The 13,402-nt window shown below is 39.1% G+C and overlaps 1 non-coding gene across 1 annotated transcript; it reads left to right on the top strand.

Annotated features, from left to right (window-relative positions):
* The first annotated feature begins 8,723 nt into the window (after nucleotides 1-8,723).
* On the top strand, nucleotides 8,724-10,947 carry LOC104430726. The gene is made up of 2 exons (XR_005548108.1): nucleotides 8,724-9,448; nucleotides 9,557-10,947. It is a non-coding gene; the product is annotated as a dynamin-related protein 4C (transcript).
* The last annotated feature ends 2,455 nt before the right edge of the window (nucleotides 10,948-13,402 follow it).

Raw genomic sequence — 13,402 nt, 5'->3', positions numbered from 1 at the left:
TTAGTGTTGTTGTTATAGTGGATTTTCTTTTTATTTTTTATTTTTATGAGTGCATTCTTATTTCTTTTTTCTATTTTTGGTTTAAAATGCAAGTATTATAGAACATATGAAGTACAACAGCTTAGGGGCATCCCAGCATTACCAATAGAGCTAGTAACTCAAAAGGATGGAGGTAGGAAGTCTCCACATAGTAGCCAATGGAATGTTTAATATTTTAGTAAAAGCTCTACCTTTTACACTTTTACGCACCTTGACTAAAATAATATAGATGTCAATTGATTTGTTTTGAAACTGGCTATGGTTGCACTCCATCCAACTGCAATATATGATTGCTAGGAAAGATATTTTGAAGAGTCTCACAGCTAAATCTTTACCCTTTGTTGCTCTAATCATCCATTGAAGTTTCTCATTCCATCCTCTTAAAGACTGCCTAATTCCATGTTGCTCTAATCATCTATTCACATCGAAAGAATAGATGAATTTTGTTTTCTAGACCGGCCCTACAAAAGTTACACCTGAGGTCATCCGTCGTGCTACGATCTCTATTGTCGGTAGTCTTTCCCTGCAAACTAGCCATCCAAAAAAATTGTGTTTGGTAATGCCACTACTCCAAATTAGGTTGTACCACTCCACAACTGGACCCCCATGTCTAAGTTTGTCATATATATCACAACAATAGTACCCTAACTAGAAATAACTGAGGTTAGAACATGTCATAATTTGAGGAGACACCGCTAACTCCAAGTCATACTACTCCTAATGTCAAGCTGCATAATTGGGGTACCTATGTATTTTGTGGTGTGAACCCAAATGCTCCAAAAGGAAGAAGATGTGTAATAAGGTTCCACAGCATGCGACCTAATAAAACTTTGTTCCAAATGTGTAAACCAAGCAATCATAATCCTCTTTCCCTTTTAGGTGAATAAACTACTTGCTATGCAACCTCGTGCGATCCTTGATTTGCTGTATAACCAGCCCATAAGAAATGTTGAATCCTCTTCTCAATCTTGTATATGGTTTGCGTTGGAAGTAAGAACATTTGCATCCAATAAGTGCAAATGGAGATAAGGACTGATTTAGTTAGTTGTAGACGCCCCGCATAACTTATATGCTTCATGCCCCAACTTTCAATTTTCTCAAAGATCTTGTCAGTGAGACTTTTGTAGTCTGTGCGAGTGAGTCTTCTAGTAACAAGGGAACTCTAAGGTATTTGATGGGGAGGGTATTTATGGAAAAAGGCGTGTGGTCCAGAATAAAGAGCTTCTTATCCTTGTTCAACCTAGAGAGAAAGATTTGACAATTGTCAAGGTAAATGGCTGTCCTATGAGAGCATGAATTCTTCAAGGGCATCTATGAGGCAAAGAACAGAGCCTACATCTCCATGAAAAATAAGAATAGGTCATCAGCAAAGCATAAGTGAGTGATCTGCGTTTTGCAATACTAATGGTATTTAAAAGAAGATGCAGCAACTTTCGCTCTACCAATTCTATTGAAAATTTCCATAACTAAGACAAGGATGTATGGAGAGAGAGAGAGAGGATCACCTTGCTGCAGCCCATTAGTGCTATTGAAATAGCCAACCTATATGCCATTAAAGTTCACTGAAAATCTCAAAGTAATGATGCACTTAGTTATCAAGTCAACCGAGTACTAAGGTGTATTTGGGGCTTTAAGGACCCCGATGACAACATCCCATTTGATCATGTCATAGGATAAGATCAATCTTTATGGCCACACATTTACCTTTGTCTCCCTTATGATAGTTGTGTAGTAGATCTTGGCATAGCAGGATATTCTCTGAGATTTGCCGTCTAATGATGAAAGCAATTTGGTTAAGGTTGATGATCGGAGGAAGCATATAACTTATTCGTTCTACAAGAAGTTTAGATATAATTTTGTAATGGATATTGCAACATGAAATGGGTCTAAATTCCTCGAGGCAGGATGGATTCAGAACCTTCAAGACAAGGGAAATCAAGGTGGAATTTATAGATTTCATCATTCTTTTTCATGAGAAGAATTCCGTGATAGCTTCCTCAAAATCTTGCCTTATGATGGGTTAAGCACTTTGTAGAATCGACTATTAAAACCGTCTAGACCTAGAGCTTTGAAGTCATTGAAACCCTTTAAAACTCCGAGGATATCTGATCTTTGAAGTGATGAAAATGTAACTAAAGTATTGACATCTTCATGAAATAAAGAAGCATACCTCTCATAAGGAACATGTGGACAATTGGAATTGCCAAGAAGGTACTAGTAATATGATATGATTGCATTCTTTAGAGGACCCTCCTCGATAATAATGAAGCCATCCTCGTGTTGGAGATGATTTATCCTGCTTTAGGCACGTCTTTGTATCACTTGTTTGCTTAGGAGGTTTTGTGTACGATCAAATTGGACTTCACTTAGCTTTTAAAGAGTAGGTGTTTTTCCTAGGAAGAGAAAAAGACCTCATCATAATAGTTGTTTGATGACACCTAAAATCTTAACTACCTTATTTCATAAAAAAAAAAAAAATTAGGGACACACTTCAATCTCTAAACAAAAATATCATTTGCATACACATAATATTTAAATTCTCGGTTGCATTTTAGGACCAACCTTTATTGCAGGGGGCAAGAGATGACATCAGCGAGTAGTCCAGAGAGACATTCATGATCAAAGAGGAGATAAGCTTGAGAATAAAAATTTCCAACATAGTCCATTGACCCTCGTCGGCCCTCAATAAAAAAATAAATAAAGAGAAAAAGAAAAAAAAACCAAAATAGTCCTTAAAGAATTCAAAAAAGAACAAAAACTTATAAAAATGTCAACATCAATGCTGGCCGACCCATGTGAAACGGTCAGTGTCTCTATCAGCGATTTTTAATCAAAAATTAATCAAATTAGAAAAATGTGAAAAAGTATAGGACTCAATTTGCACAATTAACAAATTTAGGACTAAATTGATACAAATGTAATAGGTTTATGACTTCTTCTCTCTCTTTTTTTATACTTTTCCTGCTAGATAGTGATGAGCCAACAACATCAAAGGTGACAAATGGGGCATAACATTTATTTGTGTGAAAGGCGGTTGGTCAATTTTGACAACAATGCAGGACAGATCAGTTTTGATGATGACGTCATTGTGAAGCAAAGAATAGCAAAGAGCTTACTGTATATTTTTGTCAACACAAAAAAAAAAAAAAAATGCCCAAGTATTCAATGGCGACTTGGTTGATAGAGGCTAGCTAAACGGATGATAGAGGCACAAAATTGCTAAGTATTGGGAGTGGTTAGTTGACAAAAAAAAAGGTTGTCTAATAGGAAAATCCAGTTTGAGTTGACGGAGATATTAGTGAAGATGGTTGTACCTCAGTATATTAAGGAGATATGCACAATGCTATTAAGGAGATATGCATGATGTAACTGTCAAGGAAGTAGAAATGATATGATTGTGAAGTAATGGAGCCAATGGTCAAAAAGTAACCATGAAGGAAGCAAAGGCGATGTGATCGTTGAAGGAGTGGAGGAGACAAAACAGTTAAGTAGTGGAGATGACAATTTCGGGGTTAACCATTTGTGAATAAAAATTGCTAAATTTTAGGAGTCTGTAATTATAAATGCTTGATTTGTGGTTAGAACAGAGGACAGCCACCACTCCAGGAAAACCTTTCCATTTACATTATTGTCTAAGAAACAAAAGACAATTCGCAATCCTTATTGGCTCAATAGTTGGCTCAATAGTTGACGTCAAAGTCTGTAAAGTGAGACCAGCGCGAGGGAAGGTGGAATTATTTGGCCAATCGCGATCTTGTCCTTTGCTGGGTTTCCACCTTGTGCTTGTGTTACGGACTGAATTCTTCCGTAGCCTTGTCAGCGGAAGAGGGGAGTTTTGTGGTATCAAAGCGAAGAGCAATTGATACAAAGAGGGTGATAAAACTAGTTTGTGAGGGTGGTGTTGGGGTGTTTGTGCTAAGATCTTAAAGTAGAAAGAATATCATTTTAGAGGATTTCTTAAGGCGGAGTTAGCCTCTCGTACACAAACTGACGAGGAACTAATGTCGTTTTCTTAATGAGACCACGGTAGGCCAAAACAAGTTATTGTAGTAAACTCTTCTATATTTCTTGAGAGATGGGGTGCTCGAGTTCTATGGTACAATTCGGCGTGAGGATGTGACTTGGCATACTATTTTTAGGGATAATCTTTAGAAGGAATGGTGGTATGATGTTCTTGGTTCACCAAGCACCACACAAGACTGTTTCGCAGTCAAAAAACTGTCGGACCGTGACACTTGCTTTTGCTGTTGTCGTGTTCTCCACTTCAGTGGAATCCGTGTACTGAATGTGCATGCATGAAGCTCCTCTGTTCTCCCGTTTATTCACACATTCCCTTTCCTCACATCCTCAAAATCTCTTGCCGACTAACTCTATCTTCAATCATATATCCCCTGTTTGACCGAATGAGCATCGGTCGTTTGTACGCAAGTATCTCCTCCCGATTCAGCCGTGTATTCCCTTCCTCTCGTCCAAAAATTCTCCATATCGATGTCGCCAAATTATGCACCCATAAGATGGAAACAATTCTATCAATCTTACCCAATTTTCTTTCGAGCAAAGGTTTGCGAATTGGGCCGCCGACTGGCAAGCTAAGGCCTAGCGGAACAAGAGCCTAGCCCGTGATTGGCTGGCCAATCCCCTAAACTGTTTCGGAATTTATTTTGCTCTAAGTCCTTTGTTATGTTGTTGCAAACTCTTGGTGAATAATGTAATTTTTTCCTACCCAAAAAAGAAAGGGAAAAGGAGAGAGCGACTGAAATCCCCAACTAGGCCGGTCTCATGTGGGCCTGATCTTGATAATTCGTATGAGTTTAGCGCCCAAATTTAATATCAAATCGCACGTTGGGCAAATTTGAATGCAATTCACAAACAACCGAGCCAATTTAAATGAAATTTATTTGACGCGGACATGTCATTACTAATCAAAAGATCATTCATAATGCCTAAATTTGGTGTGAACGCATAATTATGCAGTATCAATACATTTGCTTAGGGGTAAAATTCTATTGAGTTTGATCCCTAATTTTTATAAAATGCACAAGAGATATTTTAGGTGAAAATTTATGTGTCAACAAGATGCGTTATAACCTAGTAGGACTTATTCATTGAGGAGCTATTACTAAATATTCACCGACCTTGAGAAGATGAACACAATTATAACATGTTATGATCTTAAATACTGTGAGAGTATATCAAATTTCTCCAACAGCCATGAATCGCAATATTTAAAAACAAGCAGACTACCAAAAAAGGAATTGATAACCGATGCTTGGACATTGGTTCATCAGACTTGAGGTCGAATTTATTTTGCTAAAAGTGAAACAAATGATAAAATTAGATGTGTCACGACTTGTTACACCAAGTTCATTGGAAAGCCCATATGAAAGATTTCATCGATCCACGACAAGATGATTGCAATTGCGACGTGTAAAGACAAAAAAAAAAAAAACCATAAGGCATTTTTCAAGTTTGTCCAATTCTCATGAACCATGTTGATAGCATATCAACTATGTGAAAAAGGTAGGAATTGAGACAATACTTGGACCTGATCCATCTAGTGTACAGAGAAAATCTCAATACCTATTATGACTTATACATGAGTTCGAAATTTTCCGTTTAAAGTTATGATAAGACAAACGCAATACTAGCTTGTAACGATCTCAAATATCACGAGAGTTTTTCAAATTTTCCGAATTGTCATGGTCATTGATAATATAAAGTGGACGACCATAATAGGAATTGGTGACCGATGCTTGGATAGGTTTATTGGTCTCTTGAGTTATATTGTGCTACAACCGAAATGAACTAGGGCACGACAATATCAAATGTATTTGACTTGCTATGATTAGCTTATTGAAAAAGTCATTATGAGTGATTGCGATTACGACGTATTAAGACCTCAAAAAACACAAGGGTTTTTTTTTTTTTTTTTTTTCTAATTTATCCAACTCCCATAAATTAAGATAAGTTCAAATCAATTGGGTGGAAGAAAGGTAAAAACCAGTAAATCACTACTTATATATATGGCTGATTCAGTCAAAATTAATTATTTCGGCGACAAAAATAAACAATGGTATGACATAATGAGATGCATTACGACTTTTTGCTCGTGCATTGAAAAACTACCAGGAGAATTTTCATTGACCTTCGGCAAGCTGAATGAAATTATAAGGTGTTACTATCTTGAATATCGTGAGAGTATCTTAAATTTTCGCAATCATCATGGAACCATAGCAAATGGTCAACCAATAAAGGAATTAGCCATAGATGATGAGTCACTTGAGGTCGAATATATCATGCCACAACCAAAATGAAATATGGTTCACAAAAATTGGACGTATTACGCCTTGTTGCAACTAATTCTTAAAAAGGTTATGAACACATATTCATTGACTGATGAGATAGTGACTCCAATTACAACAGCAAAAACCAAATAATATTTTCAAATTTCCCCAAACTCTCATAAACCCAATTCAAATCAATTGAGTGGAAAAAAGGAGCAGCAGATTGACCAATACCTACACATTAAACGATTGATCTCCAAGAGACAAAAAACAAATTGCGGTACTACAAAATAAGATGTGTTAAGACATGATCATTGAAAAGTTATGACAAACATTGCCATCGAACATTCGACAAAATGAATGCAATTATAATGTGTTACCTCAAACAACCTCGGAATTTCTCAAAATTTCACCAATTATCACGGACCACACTAATTCCAAAGTAAGTGGACGATCAAAACAGGGATTGGCGGCGGCTTATGCTTGACACGCACAGAGAGATGGATTCAATTACGATGCAATTCAACCTTGATCTCAACATGACTAATTTCCACATTTAGGCAACGTTCCTGAAATCTAACAAGCATGAAACCAACTCAGTTCCTCATTGCTTGTAATTATTTCTCGTTATCTTAATTTTTTTTTAATTCTACAATATTGGGTTAGAAGCCTTTCGTTTTTTAAATTTTTATTTATCTATTTTCTTTTTCAAGAGCCGAAAGTGCCAAAGCGTCAAATAATGAAAAAGAGTAAGAAAAGGATGAAGAAAGTCCGAGGAAAGCCGCACCAACGAGAGCCAAAGATGTGGAAACTCCCTGCTTTTGGAAATGTCCAATCGTAAGGTCTCCCGACGACGAAGAAAAGAAATGTACGGTCTCCCCCAGTCCAGCAGCAGAGGGGAGGAACCTGTCAAAAAGGCCGAATATAATAATAATCAATTTGATGGGATCTTTTTTCCCCCCCTTAATAATTGGTATCCAATTTTAACCAAACCAAAAAAAAAATTAATCGGTTATTTTCAGTGCCCTTCAAGTGGAAGGAAAAGTATCTTGTCCAAATAAAAAAAAAAAAAAAAAGTGGAAGGAAAAGTATGACCCAAAAAAAAAAAAAGTGAAAGGAAAAGATTGACCCAAAAAAAAAAAAGGTGGAAGGAAAACAGACAGCTAGCCAGCAATAGTAGATTCTAATAGCATATTACATTAGATAATTTGGATCATGGAGTTTAAAAAAAAAAAAAATTGGTACATCCTCATGAACAGTAGTCATATGATTCTTTATTTTCTGTCCTTATGTAGCACGAATTTGTAGTAAGAGCAATGTAGAAATTTTAAACCCATCAAATGGTTGAATTGAGTTAGATATTGATCCAAGCTAAATTATCCCATTTATTTCATACTGATCTATTTTTACATCGAGCTAGTTTATGTTTTGAAGGCGTGAAAAAGGGGGCAGAGAATTAGGATTGGTGTGGAAATTGGGGGAGACATACAACTCCATTATGAGGGGCAAAATATGTCTTGGTCAATGTCCTTTCCTTTCAATTTTTTATTTAATCTTTTCAAACAACTCAATAAACAATTCTCTACCTTGTCTCCACACTAATTCTTTCTTGATCACATGTTTTTTCACTTAGATTTTTTCCGCCTCCTCCATTACTTAAGGTTTCTTCTTTTTTATTTATTAAATTTTGTATTAATTTCAATAATTGAAAAAAATTCATTTTTTTCTTATAAAAATATATTTAATTGTAGAAAATATGGCAGGGGCCGACCTAACCGTGCTTTGCATATAACCCGATGACCACCCTTACCACCATGCAGGAATTGGACACCACCCCACCCACCCAATCAATCTCTGTGCCACAGCCACTGAACTCGGCATCATCGCGTCACTGCAACCCCATTAGAACCTTATACTCGGCCACCATGAATAATATTACACATCATGCCCCGATACTACCGACCAAAAAAATTCTAATCACCTCCGTTGAAGAAGCCAGAAGCACAATCTTGAGCCAAAAAAAAAAAAAAATTGAAAAAATGGAGGCTTTTGATGCGAACAATGAAGAGGGAAAACGCCAGACTCGAGCCAATGTTTCTTAGTTTCTTAAGGTTTAAGTTCTCTGGGGTCTAGAAGCTGGAGCATTGCGAGGTTATTTGGCAAACTGTACTTAAAGTTCCTACCTTTAAAGTCCAAGTCTACACAATGATGTGGCTTTGTTACGGCAGACTCTTGTCCATTGGTGCATCGCTTCCGTACTTTAAGTTCTGAACTTTTGTCCCCTCCACAGCACCAGCAGCAACCCCCTCCATGAAGTCATCTCTCAACTGTCCTACTTGCGATGGAAGTATCTTCTCTATATAAATTAATCCATAACTACACATCTCCATAGAACGAAATCATCATTTCCCATTTTTGATTTCATCGATCGAGCTCATTCAAAGTTCCAAGGAAAATTTCTAGAGGCCGCAAACCATGGGTGATGACTGGGCTCCCGCTTGCGGTGTACTCGAAGTCGAACCCCTGTCCTTTGCCCGCCCGGCGCCTCTCGCCGACTCCTACAATGACCGGATCCGCCCCTGCTCGACGCGGTCGACAAGCTACGAAACCTCAATGTCATGAAGGAGGGCATCCCGCTCCCCACCATCGTCGTCGTCGGCGACCAGTCCTCCGGGAAATCGAGCGTCCTCGAGTCCCTCGCCGGCATCAACCTGCCGCGGGGGCAGGGCATATGCACCCGCGTCCCTCTCATCATGCGGCTCCAAGACAACCCCGACGCCGACCGCCCCGAGCTCTACCTCGAGTTCAACGGAAAAGTCGTCCACACGGACGAGGACAACATCTCCGTGGCCATTAACGAAGCCACCGATGAGATCGCGGGCAATGGGAAGGGCATATCGAACGCCCCGCTGACTCTGGTCGTCAAGAAAGACGGCGTCCCGGACTTGACCATGGTCGACTTGCCTGGAATCACGAGGGTGCCCGTGCACGGCCAGCCGGAGGACATCTACGAGCAGATATCGGCGATGATAATGGAGTACATAAAGCCTGAGGAGAGCATCATCCTCAATGTCTTGTCCGCGACCGTTGACTTCTCAACCTGCGAGTCCATAAGGATGTCGCAAGTAAGTATAGTCTAGCCACACTTGTCTCGCATATCAGCTAAAATCTCGAATGATTTATGCAACTCTGGCAAAGGGGTCAATACGATAATTTGATTTTGGGGATTGCAGATGGTGGACAGGACCGGCAGGAGGACTCTGGCCGTCGTCACAAAGGCTGATAAAGCTCCGGAGGGCCTCCTCGAGAAGGTGACGGCCGATGATGTCAATATAGGGCTCGGTTATGTGTGCGTGAGGAACCGGATTGGTGACGAGACCTACGAAGAAGCGAGGCTGATAGAGGCGAAGCTGTTCGAGACGCACTCTCTTCTGTGCAAGATTGACAAGTCCATCGTTGGTGTGCCTGTCTTGGCACAAAAGCTGACGCAGATTCAAGCCACCATTATGGCCAAGTGTTTGCCGGAGATCATCAAGAAAATCAATGACAAGTTGAACGCGAATGTTGCTGAGCTTAAGAAATTGCCCAAGAATCTGTCCTCTGTCGCGGAGGCCATGACAGCCTTCATGCAGATCCTGGGGTCTGCGAGGGAGTCGCTGAGGAAAATCTTGCTGAGAGGCGAGTTCGATGAGTATCCAGAAGAGAAAAACATGCACTGCTCGGCCAGGCTAGTGGAGATGCTGAACGAATACTCCAGTGAGCTCCAAAACTGCGCCGAGAATGACCCGAGGACCAACTTCCTTTTGGAGGAATTGGAGGTCTTGGAAGAGGCCAAAGCGATCGGGCTCCCAATTTCCTCCCTCGCACAGCCTTTCTCACCCTTTTGCAGCGGAAGGTGAAGGGGATATCGAGCAAGCCACCGAGTTTTGTGGCTCGTGTTTGGGAATATATTGAGGGAGTGGTAATTCGGGTGTTGATGCGACACTGCGAGAATTATCCTCAGCTTCAGTCGTCGACAAGAAGAGCAGCATCCAATCTGATCAACAAGATGAAGGAGAAAGCGATGGATAGGATGATGGAAATTGTTGAAATGGAGAACCTCAGTGACTACACCTGCAACCCTGAGTACATGTTGGAGTGGAACAGCTTGATGTCCCAGCAGAACAAATTCATGGACGCGATCAACAAAGTGTCGGAGCCTAGCAACATTGTCCTCGACGGGATCGGCGAGGTCGATGTGGAAAACCTGAGGCATCGCAAGCTGCATATTCAGGAGGCATTCGATCTGAAGATGAGGATTACCGCGTACTGGAAGATTGTGCTGCGGAGGTTCGTTGACTCGATGGCGCTGCATCTGCTGTTCAGTGTGCAGAACCTGGTGAACAGCGACATGGAGAAGGAGATCGTGGGCGAGCTGATCGGGCCCAATAGCAGCGGCAGCATCGGGAGGATGCTGGAGGAAGCACCGTCGGTGGCAGCCAAGCGCGATAAGCTGAACAGGAGCGTCAAGCTGTTGAGGGATTCTGCGGCGGAGGTGGCCAAGATTATGGACATAATTTCTACTGACGGGGACTACAGTGATTAATCAGCGTTGTTCTAGTGGGTTTTCTGTTTTCTTTCTATGAGTGTGTTTTCGACTGGCCTTTAACTAGCTTCCTAGGATAAGGTGTTTTTCCTAGGAAGTGTATGATTGTGTTACTTTTGTTGTTCTAGTAATCAGCTTTTCAATGTCAGTTTTAAAGGTTGTTTCGTGTGTGCAAATGGGCGTTGATGGGCTTGTTATGATTCTATTAACCTTGCGTGCACAAGTTACAGGACAAGAAAGGGTTAATAAGAAAGGAACCTAAGTCAGGCGCTGTTGAAAAAATGATGTTGATCAACATTGCTGAAATGGAGGCCCGGAGAATCGGATGCCTGCTTTTTTAGAAAATGACATAAATAGTCCCTAAATTTTGATGCAATATACGATGGAGTTCGTTAACTTTTAATTCATTCAACATAGTTTGTGAATTGTAGTCCAATGTACAATAAGGTCCATAGACATTTGGTACATATCTAATTTAGTCCTTGAATAATACGGAAATATTTTATGTCATCTTAGACTTGATTTAATGGAATAACAATATTAAACATTCATATACTAAGTTGAATATGTATAAAAACTCTAATGACAACATTAAACAAATTAAAAATTTAGGAATTACGTTACATATTCGATCGAAATTCAAGAACCATTTATTTCATTAACACCCTACTTCTTTGGTTGATTTGTTGCTGTACATGTCTAATTCTATCAATATCAGTTCAGGGCGATGTCAAAATTGGTTTCTATGATCTTGGAGGCCGTTCGATTAGAATTATATAAACAATTTTTATTTTGTTTTTGCAAGCAAAAGTAAACCGTTTTTCACACAAAAGTACCGCTTATTTTTAAAAAGCCAACGTAATCTATTATTGCGAAAGCAGAATATTTTTACTTATTTTAATGAAAAAGTGATTCCATCTATGCATAATTATAGATCAACTACTGAAAAGTTTTGACGTGGAAAGACCACGGCCGGCCACCTCCTCCCGCTTGGGAGGAGACCCTTCATTTCCCTGTAGCACACTCCTGTGTTTCAAGGGGAAAGGCATCGCGGGGATTCAGGCGGGGTTACCCTGAGAAACCCCGTAAAGGGTTTCCCTTGTGGCTAAGTCTCCTGTGGCGGTTCCATTTTTATTGAGGGGAACCCCTCCCTCTAGCCCGTCTACTTCCGGGCTGTCAAAGCTTTTTAAGGTCATGCTTATGACCAAATTATTGAAAAGTTTTGTCGTGGAGAGACCACTAATTACTTTTCTATAAGCACGTGCATTTTTGTTCTTCTACGTAAGGAAATTGATTGAGATTCCTTAAAGGTGTCCTCAAACTCGATAGAAAGAAAAAGTTCCCTCGAAGTTTTGTTTTCTTTGAATTTAAAGTTCGGTGAATGAATTAATCTTGCTTTTAATATGCGTGGCACTAAAATTTACAACAATTTTAGTAGTTGCTTTAACTTCTCCCTTTTATTGTGTCCATTAAATATGTAAATAATGATAAATGTATCACATAGTAACAAAATGCAAAAACATAACCAACAGTTAGAAATGATAGACATTATTTCATAAAAAGGTTGATAAAATAAACATTTATTACCGGGGGTAACCAAACTTTGCTTCTAATCAAGAACTGTTTAGATAAACTAAAAGCAAGTTAACTGATTTTAATGTTAACGAAAATAAGAATTAACATATGCAAAGGGCAGCTTAATCAATGTTTAATTTGGACTAAAACTTTTTTGTCAAATCAGTCCTGAACCTATTTTAATTAGAAACAATTTGATCCTTTTTACATACATGACAATAGCATGACAAGTATGAATGAGCCCATGTACAAATATCGATTCTTTTTGTTGTATTTTCCAATGTGAGAATTTATTTTAACATGGCTAACTTAATAAGAATAATGAATTTTTACTACTCAACATCAAAAGACACTAGATGCGGGAAAGAAACTGCTAGTGATTCTAATATGTTCAACTTATTGCATTATGGATGTCGTCATCAATGTGGGGACGGTGCCAACTTCTAGTCACATGGAAACATTTTACAAGTCAAAATCACATATCTTAACCGAGAAGTTACCAAATAAAATGGAAAAGTTATTATCTAAGAAAATGTGGAGAAATACAATTCTGATATGAAAATTTACTAATTGTAGTGACGAAATTGCTCAAGAGCCAGAGGTCAGGAGATTTCTAACTCAGAAATTGAAAATCGCTTGTTCATAATCTCATCAGCCGCATGAATACTACCCTTAGTTTGCACTACCTATTAGTCCAAAAATATTTGGATCGTTTCATAAACTTTCATATAGTTGGCCCTCACTATGCAGGTGGGGATGATCATTAGTACTGTAATTTACCATTTACCAAAAAAGCTAGGTCGAAAGTGAAATACCGAGACAAAAGATAAAACATTATAACGACCGCGTCGACTATCTTGCTCCATCCTTTGTCGAAAAGCAATCCCTTGATTGGTGAGTTAGAGATATAAACATCTCT

Source organism: Eucalyptus grandis, chromosome 2 (genome assembly GCF_016545825.1).
Source record: "Eucalyptus grandis isolate ANBG69807.140 chromosome 2, ASM1654582v1, whole genome shotgun sequence".
Lineage (NCBI taxonomy): Eukaryota > Viridiplantae > Streptophyta > Magnoliopsida > Myrtales > Myrtaceae > Eucalyptus > Eucalyptus grandis.
Note: the sequence above shows the minus strand (reverse complement) of the source record. Positions and strands in the feature narration are given on the sequence as shown.